At 46.4% G+C, this 14,753-nt stretch overlaps 1 protein-coding gene and 1 pseudogene across 1 annotated transcript in view; one reads left to right on the top strand and one right to left on the bottom strand.

Moving 5' to 3' along the window:
• LOC124243860 (uncharacterized) overlaps positions 1-14,753 on the bottom strand; it is a 98,252-nt gene that overhangs the window by 74,814 nt on the left and 8,685 nt on the right. The window lies entirely within an intron of this gene.
• Positions 3,395-5,143, top strand: LOC124243861 (actin, cytoplasmic 2-like; annotated as a pseudogene).

Genomic DNA, 14,753 nt, shown 5'->3' with positions numbered 1-14,753 from the left:
TTTTAGGGGAACTTTCTTTTCCCACATCACCTTTTTATAGTTTCAAACAATTAGGGAGCTTTCCTTCTTAATGCATGGGATCAGTTTAAATAGCGGAAAATTGATCTGTTTTCTGAAAACATGTTAAAGCTCAGTTGTGAAATGTGAGAGTCCCTTTTGGGAAGATAGTTCTTTGATTACTTCTTCTATTTCCTGGTTATTGCTCTAGCCAGGCTTGCTTTCTTCTTACATATTCTTATAAAACCACTCACTCCATAGACATGTTCAAATGTTTTCTCTAGAGTTATATGTAGCATGATCATATATTCTTTAACCAGTGGGCTAGCCTGGGAATATTCCTTCCATGGTGATGGCCAACACACAAGGGGGCCTGCCCAGCTAAAATGTTTTAACCCCTGCACGCCCAATATGTCTGCTGTGAATCTATCAGCCAGAGAAAATCACGTGGCCCAGCTTCAAGTCAAAAGGTGGGAAAGCAGACTCTCCATCGAAGATGAGAGGAACCACATAGGGACACGGCAAAGAGCAGGAGCGCAAGGAGGGTGAAAAATTCAGTCTACCATAGAGCTCTCATTCCTTTCGTTGGGAAGAACATTTAGTGACCAACTCTGGGTTCAAAGATGGGTGCTCATTGCCACTGGGTGTCACTGCTTCCAGGCCTTTTCAGTGGAATAAGCTAGAAAACACATCTTAAAAGTAAAACATGATTCCTATTAATATTTTCAGTGCAAACAGAACATTGTACATTTTTGCATAGATTTGCACTTTGTACTTGTCTTTTCTCTCTCACACTAAAAATCTTGGTTTATAAGAACACTAAAAATTACGTCTTTTTTATAACATTCATAAGATAGTTTCAAAATAATAATTCTAGTATTTTTTTTAAGATTTCTTTGTAACTCCTTTTGTACTTAGACTATAGTCCATTAAGTATGTACAATAGCATAAATAATAAAAATACTATACTTTAAAAACTCATGAAATGCTTCTTTTCGCTATGTGGTTATGTTATCGATTTGATATACAGTTAGCTCCACTGGTTATGGTTTTCAACGTTCGGGATCACTTTTCTGTTAATTACATTACACATTTGCGTGGTTCTAGAATCGAAGAGGATTAGAGCATCTAGGGTTGGGGTCTCAGTTTCATTCCAGGCTTGTTCTCTCTACGTGCCCCCTGAGGGAACCATCTCACCACGAGCTTCTGGTTCATCTGTTTCTTCTTGTGAATACATAAACCTATATTCCTATTTCCCACCGACAGTACACAAGATGCAGCAATCTATTTCTTCTGCTCTGACCCTGGCTTTTTTACCCTTCATATGATATTTTGGAGATCTCGATGTTTCTGCACACAGAGATCTTCCTCTTTCTTTGTGTAGCGTCACAGTCCAGCCCCCCCCTTCATGGATATTTCCCATTTTTTCTAGTCTTATGCTGTCACAAATAATACTGCAATTAATAACACTGTGCATGGACCATTTTGTGCTTGTGCAGGAAGAGCTTTGTCATAGATTGCTACAAGCGGGGCTGCCAGGTTGAAGGGTAAAGGGAGCTGTTAATTCGCTTCTATTGCTTTTTAAAATGAAACAGTGTTTTTAATCTGAAAGCAATCTTTGCTGATCTCGCCGGTGTTAGATGAAATAATCTTCAAATCTGTTTGAGACTATGCATTACGGCTTTAGATTTTCCTCCTGTATTAAAAAGTAAATTTGTTTTGTACAATACTATTTATTCTGAAGCCTCAGAATGATTTCCCCATTCTATACCTCGGAATCTTTGCTGCCTCTGGTCATTTGTTTTCACTGTCTTCTTATTCTTTGTGTGTGTGTGTGTTTGTTTGTGTATGTGCACTCACATGTATGTGTGTTCATGTGTGTCTGTGCGTGTGTCTGTATATGCATGTGTTTGTAAATTTCGGGGGGGGGGTTAGGTTTTGTGGGTCTCCCATTAGTATCTTTTAATCTATGAGAAAAATAAGGGAAAATGTTATTATTTTGCTTACTTGGGGATTCAGTGGACTGGAGATATAGAAACAACAGATGAGTTAGCAGCTTCGCCCAGGTTTTGTTTCAGCTGCCCTAAGTGTGGACAGATGTGGATGTCATTATTGATTCTGTCGTGTGTGTGTGATTTGCTCCTACAAGTACTCCAGCACTCCCTCCCACCCCTCACCTGACTGCTTCCAATAGCATTGTCATCAATGTCTCCATCAACCTGAGCTTCTCCTGTGTGTGCCTAGTGCAGGCACAGCATCAAGCATGTTACTCAGATTAACTCATTAAACCCTCACAACAACCCAAGACGCAGGTAGAAGTATTAATCTAATTTTCAGACACATAAACCCTAGCACAGAATAGTTAAGCGATGCTGCCCAAGCAACACAGTGCAGACTATGAACTGAGGACATCAGAAAGAGAAATATTAAAGACCATGAATTCAATTTTGCTAACACTAACACAAATAGCCACCACCCGTTCCAACAAGATCAAACCTTTGCAATCTAGTCGTGACTCCCCACCCTCACCTGTGCCTCCTCTGGCAGTTTGCTTGCTCACTGTGCAACAACTATTTCCAATGTTTTCCAACAGCCCACACGCCTCCGTTGCAGACAATGCCCTCCTTTATAGAGAGCACAGAAAGCATCGGGATGACCTCACACTCGCTACACCAAATCCTGGGGCCTGCCTGCCCGCTCCCTGAAGTCCTGTGAGCTACGGCGAGGGGAGAGGGTTAGGGTTTCCCTCCTCCAGGGTCCTGGCCTCAAAGGACCAGGGTAAGACACAACCTCTCTTCTCTGAATTTCAGGCTTCTCGACTTTAAACTCAAGGAGTGGATTTAGAGGACTCCAGACCGTTCACGCAGTCTTGAAATCGTTGGCGCGGACGTTGCTGAGGCCACATGTGGGGACCCATCTGGTTTTCCCACCACCGCACCTGCGCGCGCCTGCTCACACCCAGACGTCCAGCCGGCCTCGCGCCGCTTCCCTTTTCCTCCTCTAGAGAGCGCTGTAGAACAAGGAGTCGCAGTCACAGGCCCTCTGCGGGCAGATCTTTTCGGGAAAGAACTTAAAACACACGAAGTTTATGGGTTTCCCATTTACTGGTTGATTTCAACTTGTCATGTTCTCTTTTGCGACCGTGGACGACCAAAAGCTGCATGAATTTTTCACACCCATTCATGTAAAAGTGATCTTTTTCTAAAAGCTTTGTTAGAAATCACAATTCTCTACTCTCAAAGAAAGTTTTAATTTTGCCAGACTATCTGGACTTTTAATATAAATGCACAGTGACATTTTCTGACACTAATAATGGCCGTATTGACCGCCAACACCGCGTCCGCCCCGCGAGCAGAAGCCCCTCGCCCTCGCCGCTGCGCCGCCACCGCCGGTCTACACCGGGATCGCCGCGCTCGTGGTCGACAACGGCTCCGGCATGTGCAAGACCGGCTTCGCGGGCGACGACGCCCCCCGCGCCGTCTTCCCCTCCATCGTGGGGCGCCCCCGGCACCAGGGCGTGATGGTGGGCATGGGCCAGAAGGACTCGTACGTGGGCGACGAGGCCCAGAGCAAGAGGGGCATCCTGACCCTCAAGTACCCCATCGAGCACGGCATCGTCACCAACTGGGACGACATGGAGAAGATCTGGCACCACACCTTTTACAACGAGCTGCGCGTGGCCCCCAAGGAGCACCCCGTGCTGCTGACCGAGGCCCCCCTGAACCCCAAGGCCAACCGCGAGAAGATGACCCAGATCATGTTTGAGACCTTCAACACCCCGGCCATGTACGTGGCCATCCAGGCCGTGCTGTCCCTGTACGCCTCTGGCCGCACCACCGGCATCGTGATGGACTCCGGTGACGGGGTCACCCACACTGTGCCCATCTACGAGGGGTACGCCCTCCCCCACGCCATCCTGCGTCTGGACCTGGCTGGCCGGGACCTGACGGACTACCTCATGAAGATCCTCACGGAGCGTGGCTACAGCTTCACCACCACGGCCGAGAGGGAAATCGTGCGTGACATCAAGGAGAAGCTCTGCTATGTCGCCCTGGACTTCGAGCAGGAGATGGCCACCGCGGCCTCCAGCTCTTCCCTGGAGAAGAGCTACGAGCTGCCCGACGGCCAGGTCATCACCATCGGCAACGAGCGGTTCCGAGCCCCCGAGGCCCTCTTCCAGCCCTCCTTCCTGGGCATGGAATCCAGTGGCATCCACGAAACTACCTTCAACTCCATCATGAAGTGTGACGTCGACATCCGTAAGGACCTGTAGGCCAACACAGTGCTGTCGGGTGGGACCACCATGTACCCAGGCATCGCCGACAGGATGCAGAAGGAGATCACAGCCCTGGCTCCCAGCACAATGAAGATCAAGATCATTGCGCCCCCTGAGCGCAAGTACTCCGTATGGATCGGCGGCTCCATTCTGGCCTCATTGTCCACCTTCCAGCAGATGTGGATCAGCAAGCAGGAGTACGATGAGTCCGGCCCCTCCATCGTCCACCGCAAATGCTTCTAGGCGGACTGTTAGTGCGATCCACCCTTTCTTGACAAAACCTAACTTGCGCAGAAAACAAGATGAGATTGGCATGGCTTTATTTGTTTTTTTTGTTTGTTTTTTTTTGATTTTTTTTTTTTGATTTTTTTTTTTTTTTTTTTGGCGCTTGACTCAGGATTTAAAAACTGGAACGGTGAAGGTGACAGCAGTCGGTTGGAGCGAGCATCCCCAAAGTTCTACAATGTGGCCAAGGACTTTGATTGTACATTGTTCTTTTTTTAATAGTCATTCCAAATATCGTGAGATGCATTGTTACAGGAAGTCCCTTGCCTTCCCAAAAGCCGCCCCGCGTCTCCCAAAGGAGAAGGGCCAGTCCTCGCCCGAGTCCACACAGGGCAGGGTGACAGCATTGCTTTTGTGTAAATTATGTAATCCAAATTTTTTTTAATCTTTGCCTTAATACTTGTTTTTTTGTTTTGTTTTATTTTGAATGGTCAGCCATTATGGCCCCCCTTTTTATCCCCCAACTTGAAATGTATGAAGGCTTTTGATCTCCCTGGGAGAGCTGAGGTGCGGAGGCAGCCAGGGCTTACCTGTACACTGACTTGAGACCAGTTCAAATAAAGTGCACACCTTAAAGAAAAAAAATAAATAAATAATGGCCGTATTGCCAGAACATGAACTGAGGACATCCAATAGAGACATATGAAAGACCACACGTTCAATGCGTTACCACAGACACAAATGGTTACTACCTGTTCCACCAACTTCTGCCCTTTGTCTTCATCTGTATGAAAATGTTGATCACTGAGCTGCTCTCCACTCACTTTTTTGGATGATCTTTCAAGATCCAAAACATCCACACATTTTTTAAAAAGTGCATCAAATTTTGGCTCAGGATAATTTTTACTCTAAGGCATCTTTTCCCTTGTGTGTTTTTTCACACATTTAACAAAATGTGGTTCCCAATGACTCTGGTCAGGAGTGAAGCTGCAGTGTCCAGTTTGTCTCTGTGCAAACTCACAACCAAAAGAATGTGCAGGCAGATAGTAGATGCCGTTATGAAAGCCAGGGACACTCTCCCTCCCGAGGCACGGTGCAGTTTCCTCCAAGCTCCCCTGCCACAAGCAGAAAGGGGCTCCACATCCTGGCTGCTCTTTCTCAGGCTCAGTTGGGGCACAGAAGTGGCTCAGAACAAGAAGAAAGATTTTTACAAAAGAGGCAAGAGAGAAATGGAGAAGCAGGCAAGAGAATCCAGACAGCACCTCTGTGCCGCTAGGAAGGAAGTGTCTTTCCAAGCACAGCAGCACCCGGTCCTACTCCGGCTGACAGAAGCTGGTGCCAGGGCTCTCTCAGCCACCACGGATGCCCTTGTTCCCTTTGTTGGCTTTCCTTCCTTCCTGGATTTCGGAGCCTGGCAACGGGGTGGAGAGGCGCTGGGGGAGGGGAGGGGGGAGGCTGAGCAGGTGGTTCATCAAAGGCCTGGGGAAGACAGCCAAGGGGTCCTGGAGAGCCCCAGGAGACATTTTCTTCACGATTCGTCCCTGTTTCTCCTTGTCTCTCCCACTGGCACCTATATTAATCTCTTCCGGAGGTTAGCAGAATATTGTGTTTTTTAATTGAGACATATAATTCACATAACATAAAACTCACCCTTTTAAAGTGTTCAACTCAGTGGCTTTTAGTATATTCGCAAGTTTGTGCAACCGTCACCAGAATCAATTTTAGAACATTTTCATCGCCCCAAAAGGAAGCCCCATACCCATTAGCATTCACTCCCCATTTCCCCTCCCCCCAGCCCCTAGCAACCACTAATCTGCTTTCTGTCTCGATAGATGTCATCGGCTGAAATTGTGCACCCCACCCCCCAAATTCATATGTTGAGGTCCTAACTCCCAGGACCTCAGAATGTGACTGTATTTGGAGACAGAGCCTTTAAAGAGGTGATTAAATTAAAACAAAGCCCTTAGGGGCCAGCCCCGTGGCCAAGTGGTTAAGTTCGCGCACTCTGCTTCAGTGGCCCAGGGTTCCACCGGTTCGGATCCTGGGCGTGGACATGGCACCGCTCATCAGGCCATGTTGAGGTGGGATCCCACGTGCCACAACTAGAAGGACCCACAACTAAAAAAATATACAACCATACACTGGAGGGATTTGGGGAGAAAAAGCAGAAAAAAAAAAAGAAGATTGGCAACAGTGGTTAGCTCAGGTGCCAATATTTAAAAAAAAAAATGAGGCCCTTAGAGTGGGTGCTAATTCGATCTGGCTGGTGCCCTTCTAAGAAGATTAGCAGATTAATACAGGACAATAGACTTTTCTATTCTGGGTATTTCTTATAAATGGAATCATAAACACGTAGTCTTTTGCATCTAGTTTCTTTCACTTAGCAAAATGTTTTCAAGGTTCATCCACATTGTAGTATATATCCATTATATAAGTACTTTATTCCTTTTTATGGCTAAATAGTATTCCACCATATGGATATACTACATTTTTACTATCCATTTATCACTTGATGGACATTTGGGTTATTTTCACTGTTTGACTCTTATGAATAATGCTGTTATGAAAATCATGAACAAGGTCTTGCATGAACATGTATTTTCCATTATCTTGGGTATATACTTAGAATTGGATTCTCTGGGTCATAAGGTAATTCTATGTTTAACATTTTCAGGAACTGCCAAACTTTTCCCAAAGTGGCTGCATCATTTTGCATTCCCATCAGTAACGTCGAAGGATTCCAGTTTCTCCACATCTTGCCAACCCTTGTTTATTGTCTGTCTTTCTTATTAGCGCCCTCCTGGTGAGTGGGAAGTGATACCTCATTGTGGTTAGGATATTGTTTTGTGTCAAGACTGGTTAACACAACATAGTTTCTTTCTCTGTGCCCCACCTTGCAATATTAGTACTTTTCACAAACATCAGAAACATGATCACTAGTTGCGTGGCCCATTCTCGAATCTTACGCAATAGTTTTGTAGTTCCGCCATAGTGGCACTGCTGAATTTGTCTAAGTGTGTGTTCATGTGTGTGTGTGTGCGCTCACAGACACGTGCATGCATTTCCTCTCCCACAGGACCACAGCATCTCCCGGGCACAAGGGACGTTGTCGGTTCCCTTGGCCATCTTTCCCAGCGCAGTGCTGCAAACTTCTCTGGTACTCAGCAAACGGTGGGAGTTGCTGGGACGGTGCTGCTCCAGACAGGCTTGGCGAACTCACCTTTCTGGTCCCCAGGTGGCTCATCTCATGCTTTCCAGAACAGAGCCCCGGACCATCCTCTCCGCTCTCCAAGCCTTGTTGCCATTAGAACTTCCCTCGCCATATTCCCAGTGGCCGTCACCCCTCCGTGATCTGCGTGATCTGCGCCACCACACCCGCCCTCTCTGACTTCATCTTCAGCCCTCTCCCCAGCTCCATCCCAGGCCCGGAGAGTCCCACTCCCACCTCGGGTCCCTCTGTGTCGTCTGTGAAGGGCTTTCCATGATGTCTGCTGGGTTTGCCCCTGCACCCCTGTTTGCTCAGACTCTGCCTTTCTGGGGGCACTTTGCTGAGGACTTCACCCCACCCCATGGTCCTCATCGCCATCGCAGCTGTATTTTTCTCTACGCTGCTTCTTACATTTTAATAAACTATTTATTATATATATACATAATTCCTTTATATATCATTTTATGTATAGTTTTATAAATGACTTACATCTCCGGCTTCCTGGCCATCTGGCTCCACCAGAATCAGGCCCACCAGGCTGGGGATTGGTGCGTTTTGCTCACTGCTGGTATCCCCACCCCCAGAACGCCCTTGGCATGCAGGAGGTGCTCACTTAAATATTTGTTGAGCTGGGTGTGTATGATGCTGGTGAGAGGAGGAAAGAAAAACCGACCAGCTGATAAAAACCACGGCCCCCCGACGATCATTTTAATCCCATCCCAAGAGAAGACGAGAGGTAGGAGCACCCAGTCCAAGAAGTCAAGCAACTTTGAACATCTTCAAGTGGAACATTGTGTTAAATCTGATGATGAAAGAACAGAGTTGACGTCTTTTCCCGTCGACTTGACTCTAGCTTTTAAAGGGCTTATTTGGCGTACTCGAGATGTCAGCAAAGGCCTTCCGACACGGCTTGGGTTTTGCCTTGGAAACAGAAATGGGAGGGCTCTAGGAGAAGAAACTCTTCAAACAGGAACAGATGGGAAACGTCGCACATGAGTAAAGTATATATGCGCTCGAACCCTCTGTTTAAGGAGCAGGGAAACATCAAACAAAGTCCCGGAGGTTTACAGGAGGAAATCACGTGCCACAAAGAACTCAAGCATCTCTTTCCTGCATCGCATCCCAACACGAGGGTCTGGTCAGAACACGGCGGAGTGAGGCATGACTCAGGCGTACTGGAATCTCATTTTTTATCTTCACAACTTTCACAGAGCCCCCGACTGATGACGGAATTATCCTTTGAAAGCTGAGGTCTCGATACACGTTATGCTAAAAACAAGCTGCGGTTTAAAAAGGAAAGAGGACCACTATACTTGGACTATACCTCTTATGGGTTGAATTGTCTTCACTAAAAATTCATACGTGGTTGTCTTAACCCCCAGCGCCTAGAAGGAGCCTTTATTCGGAAACAGGGTCATTGCAGATGTAATTAGTCAAGAGGAGGTCATACTGGAGCAGGGCGGGCCTGGTGTCCTTATAAACAGGGGGAAATCTGGACACAGACATGCATGCAGGGAGAAGGCATGTGAAGATGAAGGCAGAGATGGGGTGAGGCTTCTGTAAGCCCAGGAACACCAAAGATGGGGGAGAGGCCCAGAACAAATTCTTGCTCACATCCCTCAGAAGAAACCAACCCTGCACACACATTGATCTTGGACTTCTGGCTTCCAGAATCATGAGACAATAAATTGCTGCTGTTTGAGGCATCCAACTTGGGTGACCTTGTTACAGTAGCCCCAGCAAACTTATAAAAATACCCACATCTGAAATTCATGTTTTTTTAATCTATTTCACCGGAGGGAAAATATTTCAAAAATCATAGAATATTCTGGGTCAAATTTTGACCTGAGAGTTGGTGCTATGAATGCCACTAATTTAAGGAAAGAGAAACCTAAAGTGTTAAGGGGTCCAGGGATTTTTACTAACAGCTCAACCACAAAACGATCGGAATGTGCTCCGAAGTGTTTGTTTAATAACGGATTTGTTACCGGTCCAGTGACTAAAAGCTTCTTCAAGTTTTTGTTTGTTTTATTCAATTTTTGTTTGTTTTTGGCCTGTACTAGTCTTGGGATAACAAGATTTGAAAGTTTGCCATCTGCTGTGCAAAATAGTAATTTATTTTATTTATCTTAGACTTGCCTTTTCTTTGAGGGGTCCCCTTGGTTCTAGTACCTGCATCCACATTCTCCCCAGGGCATCTCAGTTGTTAAGGAGAGCCTAATGTGGCTGACATCCACGGCGGAATGTGGATGGATGGGTGGTGACCCCAGGTGTGCCAGCAGGCTCCGAGCTTTGCCACATCAAATTCACACCAGCACCAGTGATGTAGGCAAAGATAGAGGCCAACATCTCAAACGTGAGGTTACACACCCTGGTCCCATAATCTGCTGGCCCCTGGTCGCCCCATCTCAGGTGCTGGGCCTGCTGCCCCTGCCCGTAGCCTTCGTCTCTACAAGAATCCTGGTGATGTCAACGTCTCTACAGAGAATAGCCTGACTCCTCTCTCTCCACGCTATCAGCATCCTTTCCCTTTATTCAACGTCAGCCACCCACTTCCACCATCACTGGCCAGCCTTCCAATCACCGGGACCATCTCCAAGCTGAAACACTGCCCCAGGCTCTCAGACCACACCTTCTCTGCATCCTGCTTTGCATCTGTCCTTTGAATGCCAGCCCCTCCCCCCTCTGCTTCCAATTGCCCCGTGTCAGGCTCCCTCCTGTCTTCGCCATCCCGAGCTAGATTTTCATACCAACTGCATTTCGTAGAAGAAGATATTCTTAAGTGAAGAGATGGCTCTGAAAAGTATTATTTGTATTATGCTATTTTTCTTTCTTTTTTTTTTCCGAGGAAGATTAGCACTGAGCTAACATCTGCTGCTATGCTATTTTTCTATGTGACTAAATACTCCTTTTATGCTGTAATTAACTTTTTTGGAAAAAAAAAATTATCAGAGTATGAAATTTGTAAATTTTATTATTTAGAAGCTAAGTTCCTGAAAAAGTATGGCTGTCTTTTAAAATAGCGATTATTATGACACGGCAAATATATTTGTGACTCAGAAGCTGCAAGCTAAGAGGGTTTCAGTTTTCACAACACGTCACCCCTTTCCCTTCTTTTCAGCATCGGATACTGATTCGCAGTTCATGGAATGCCACCGACTTGTAAATTCCGGGCAGGTTTCCCTGGTGGCACGGGTCCAGAGCTCCAAGCCTCAGTTCTGTGTCTGGTGAGAGTTTGAGAAATGGAACTGTGGCTTTGAAAGAGATTTTATGCAACTATGAGGCCAACATTTCACTTTCCAAAACAGGTGCAAAGCTAATTTCTTGCTTATGGCACTGCCCATGGGACACAGTGCTCCCAGCAGGAGGAAACTTAGGGGGGAGATAGCAACTGTCTGTGAGGGGTGGGAGGGGAGACGGGGAGGAAGGGACCACGGCAAGAGGGACTATGAGCGACATGTGTGGGATGCATCACTTGCTTCTCAGCAATTAGCTGTTTGGGTGCCTCAGTCTTTTCTCCTAGAGGATTATCATAAGCTGGCCCTTCACTGCCATTCTCCAGATTCTAAATTAAAAGCTGATGATTCATCATGGGATTTCTCCTTTGCTCCATTGGAAGCAGGTGCTATTTAACATCCTGATGGCAGTCAGCATGGCCAGGCAGCAGGAGACATGGCTCGTGGGTGGACCCGGAAGGGAGCCGGTCACCTCTCTCCCCCGCCCCCCACCCCTGGGGACAGTGAGGTCAGTGCCTGCTGCAGCTGCTCCTTCATGCTCCTCAGAAAGCCTTGTTTCCCTGAAGAAAGATGGCATTATTATCGATTTTGTTTGTCACATCCAAATTCAGTGTCCTCTCGTTAATCTCCCAAACCGTTTATGTTTTCATTTTAGAGAGAATCTTTGTAAATGATCCTTTCTCAGTATTTCTCAGGCCAGTCCCCAACAGCCAAGCGCACAGGCTCCCCAGTTCTTCAAAATTCATGCCTGGTTCAGCCCTCACTCTCAGGGCAGAAATAGAATCAACAGAAAGATAACAGCGTGGGTGTTTCACTGGACTGCTCTACAAATGACAGAAGAAAAATGTTGGTGACATTTCAAAATAGACAGTCATACTCAGCCCCCTGAATGAATGAGAGGGAAAGACAGATTAAGTGAGGAAAGAAAGAAATGGAAGGAAGGAAGGGAGGGAGGGAGGGTGGGGGGAGGAAAAAGAAGAATGGGTGGAAAAAATGGAGGAAACCACAGAACCAGGTTTTTGCAATTTGAAATAAATTTTACACTCTTTTGCAAATTCTCATAATTATGTGATTCTTTTCAGAGTTTTATTTTTTTCAGTAAGTAATTATACTACTGGCTCTGGGTGCCTCCTGGCTCAACATATTGTGTGTTACCTACAACTCAAAAATTTGTAGCATTAAATTCTAAAGATAGAAAGACAAATTTTAACTTGTATAAATCAAAAGACCTGGAAAGGGGCCGGCCCGGTGGCGTAATGGTTGGGTTCATGCACTCCACTTTGGCAGGCTGGGGTTCACAGGTTTGGATCCCGAGCATGGACCTATGCAACACTCATCAAGCTGTGCTGTGGCAGCATCCCACATATAAAATAGAGGAAGATGGGCCCTGATGTTAGCTCAGGGCCCATCTTCCTCACCAAAAGAACACAAAAAAAGACCTGAAAAGACCCTAGGCTTGCTGCCAGGAACACAAGCGCTGGCCAAGACTCTGCCACCCTCAGCGGCGTGATTTCACACAAGAACCTTCAAGAGTCTGTGCCTCAGTTTCCTTATGCATAAAAGAGGGAAGAAACAAGCCATGCCTCTGACCATTTTTAGCCTTATTCCCTGAAGGTATATATAACCTAACAGGCATGAATTTGGAATTATGAGGCTGTGCTCCTTCACCAGTTAGCCTTGAAGCTGAGGAGGGACGGCAGACGTGACACGGAAGAAGTGGAAAGTCTGAACTCACCCCTTGCAGTTCAGGCATGTTAATCTGGCCAATATTCTACAAATCTCAGGTCTGCAGCCGCTGGTGGTTCAGACATTCAATTTAGTGGGTACGGCCAGCAAATAATGTTACAACATATTCTTTATAATATACAATGTAACAGAACAGAAGAGACTGTATTTCCCGTAATAAGGGTGAGTGGGATTTCATTTCATTCTTTTGCTTCTGAAACAGACACACGTACAGGCGTGTGTGTGCACGTGCGCTCCATCACCATGTAAAGTGCATTTCTTACTCTAGGTCACAGTCAAGGTCCGAAAGTGGCTGGAAGTGGCTCTAATGATCACCTAACCTGAAGAGGACACCCTGTACGAAACACATCAATGCCAACGTGGCTGTCACTTTCATGACAGAAATCGGGGCTGGGGAGCGCTGAGACTGGGGCCCAATCGATTGATGGAGTCTTCCTGCTGTGTTGCCATGGCAACCATTAGGCTTCCCCCATCCCCACATTTGCAGGATCTTGTCATTCGCCTTTGCTGCGCCTGTGAGAACCTGCTGTGCAGGGCTCCGTGTGTGGCTCCAAGCCCCCGATGTCCATACCCCACAGGGGGATGGGAGTCCAACGGGAAGACCCCCCAGACCCAGCAGGTGCTGGCAGACTGGGGCTGAGCGATGAGTTCTGATCAGGCTTTTGTCCTTTCTCCTGTCCTGGGAGAGATGTGCTCAGAGTACCAGAATGGGGTGGAGTGAAAAGGGCAGACAGATGGCTCCTGTTCCCTGGGTGACAGTCTGAACGCCCCCCCCCCCCCCCGCCCCCAACAAGGGCTGGGCTCCCACCTCTCCGTGATGACGAAACACAACAAATGAGGTGTCGCACGGCTTCCCCCACGGCGCCGGGGCCACTCTTCCTGCTCCAAACAGAGAAACCACTGGGAAAGCAGCCCTGAGATGCCGGAGTTGTGACAGGCTCTAGTTCACAAGGAAGATTCAGGATTTCTATCCAGACACTGCTTCATCTTCGCTGCGTACGTAGTATCTGCATTTTGATCTTTCCATCATTGAAGAAAGGAAATTGAGGTTCTTAAGGACACAAATACACAAAGTAAAGGAATTGTTTAAGGAAACCACATCCTCTGACCATCTCTGTGTAAGCCCAGTGTTCTCTACATGCATTATATTTTTTTCATCAAATATTTAATTCCTTTTCAGTGAGTTCAAAGGATCCTTTAAGACTAGAATGAGGCTAGTAATCAGAAAACAACCAATTTTAAAAATGGGCAAAAGATTTGAGCAGACATTCCCCCAGAGAAGATACAAGGATGGCACATAGAGATGATGCTCACAGTATCAGTCATCAGGGGAGCAATGATCAAAACCATAACCAGATTTTGCCACAGATCTAGGAGAGTAGCTAAAATTCAAATGTGATGACACCAAGTGTTGGCCAGGACATGTGACAACTAAGACGGTGCAACTACTTTGGAAACCAGTTTCATAGTTTCTTCTTTTTTGTGTGTGAGGAAGATTGGCCCTGAGCGAACATCTGTGCCAATCTTCCTCTACTTTGTGTGGGATGCCACCTCAGCATGGCTTGATAAGCGGTGCTAGGTCCATGCCCAGGATCTGAACCTGTGAATCTTGGGCTGCCAAAGTAGAGTGCACACACTTAACCACTATGCCACGTGGCTGGCCTCTAGTTTGACAGTTTCTTAAAAAGTTAAATATACATCTACCATATGACCCCCCCCTTTCCACTCTTAGGTATCTACCCAAGAGAAATTATATGTGCATACACAGAGGAATACACGAATGTTTACAGCAGCCTCATGTGTAACAGCCAAACACAGGAAACAACCGGAAAGTCCATCAAGAGGCAAATGGATAATCAAACCATGGTATAGCCACACGATGGAATACTACTCAGCAATGAAAAGGGATATGCTATTGATACATACTATACCCTGCAAGAAGACTGATTCTCTGAGAGGAAAAAAAAATAATAAACAAAAAAAGAGTGTACAATGGAAGATTCCATTTGTCTAGAATTCTAGAAAATGCAAGCTAATCCATCGTGACAAAAAGCTAATCAGTATT

This window comes from Equus quagga, chromosome 8, assembly GCF_021613505.1.
Source record: "Equus quagga isolate Etosha38 chromosome 8, UCLA_HA_Equagga_1.0, whole genome shotgun sequence".
Taxonomy (NCBI): domain Eukaryota; kingdom Metazoa; phylum Chordata; class Mammalia; order Perissodactyla; family Equidae; genus Equus; species Equus quagga.
The sequence above is the reverse complement of the archived record's forward strand: the minus strand, read 5'-3'. Positions and strand labels throughout refer to the sequence as shown.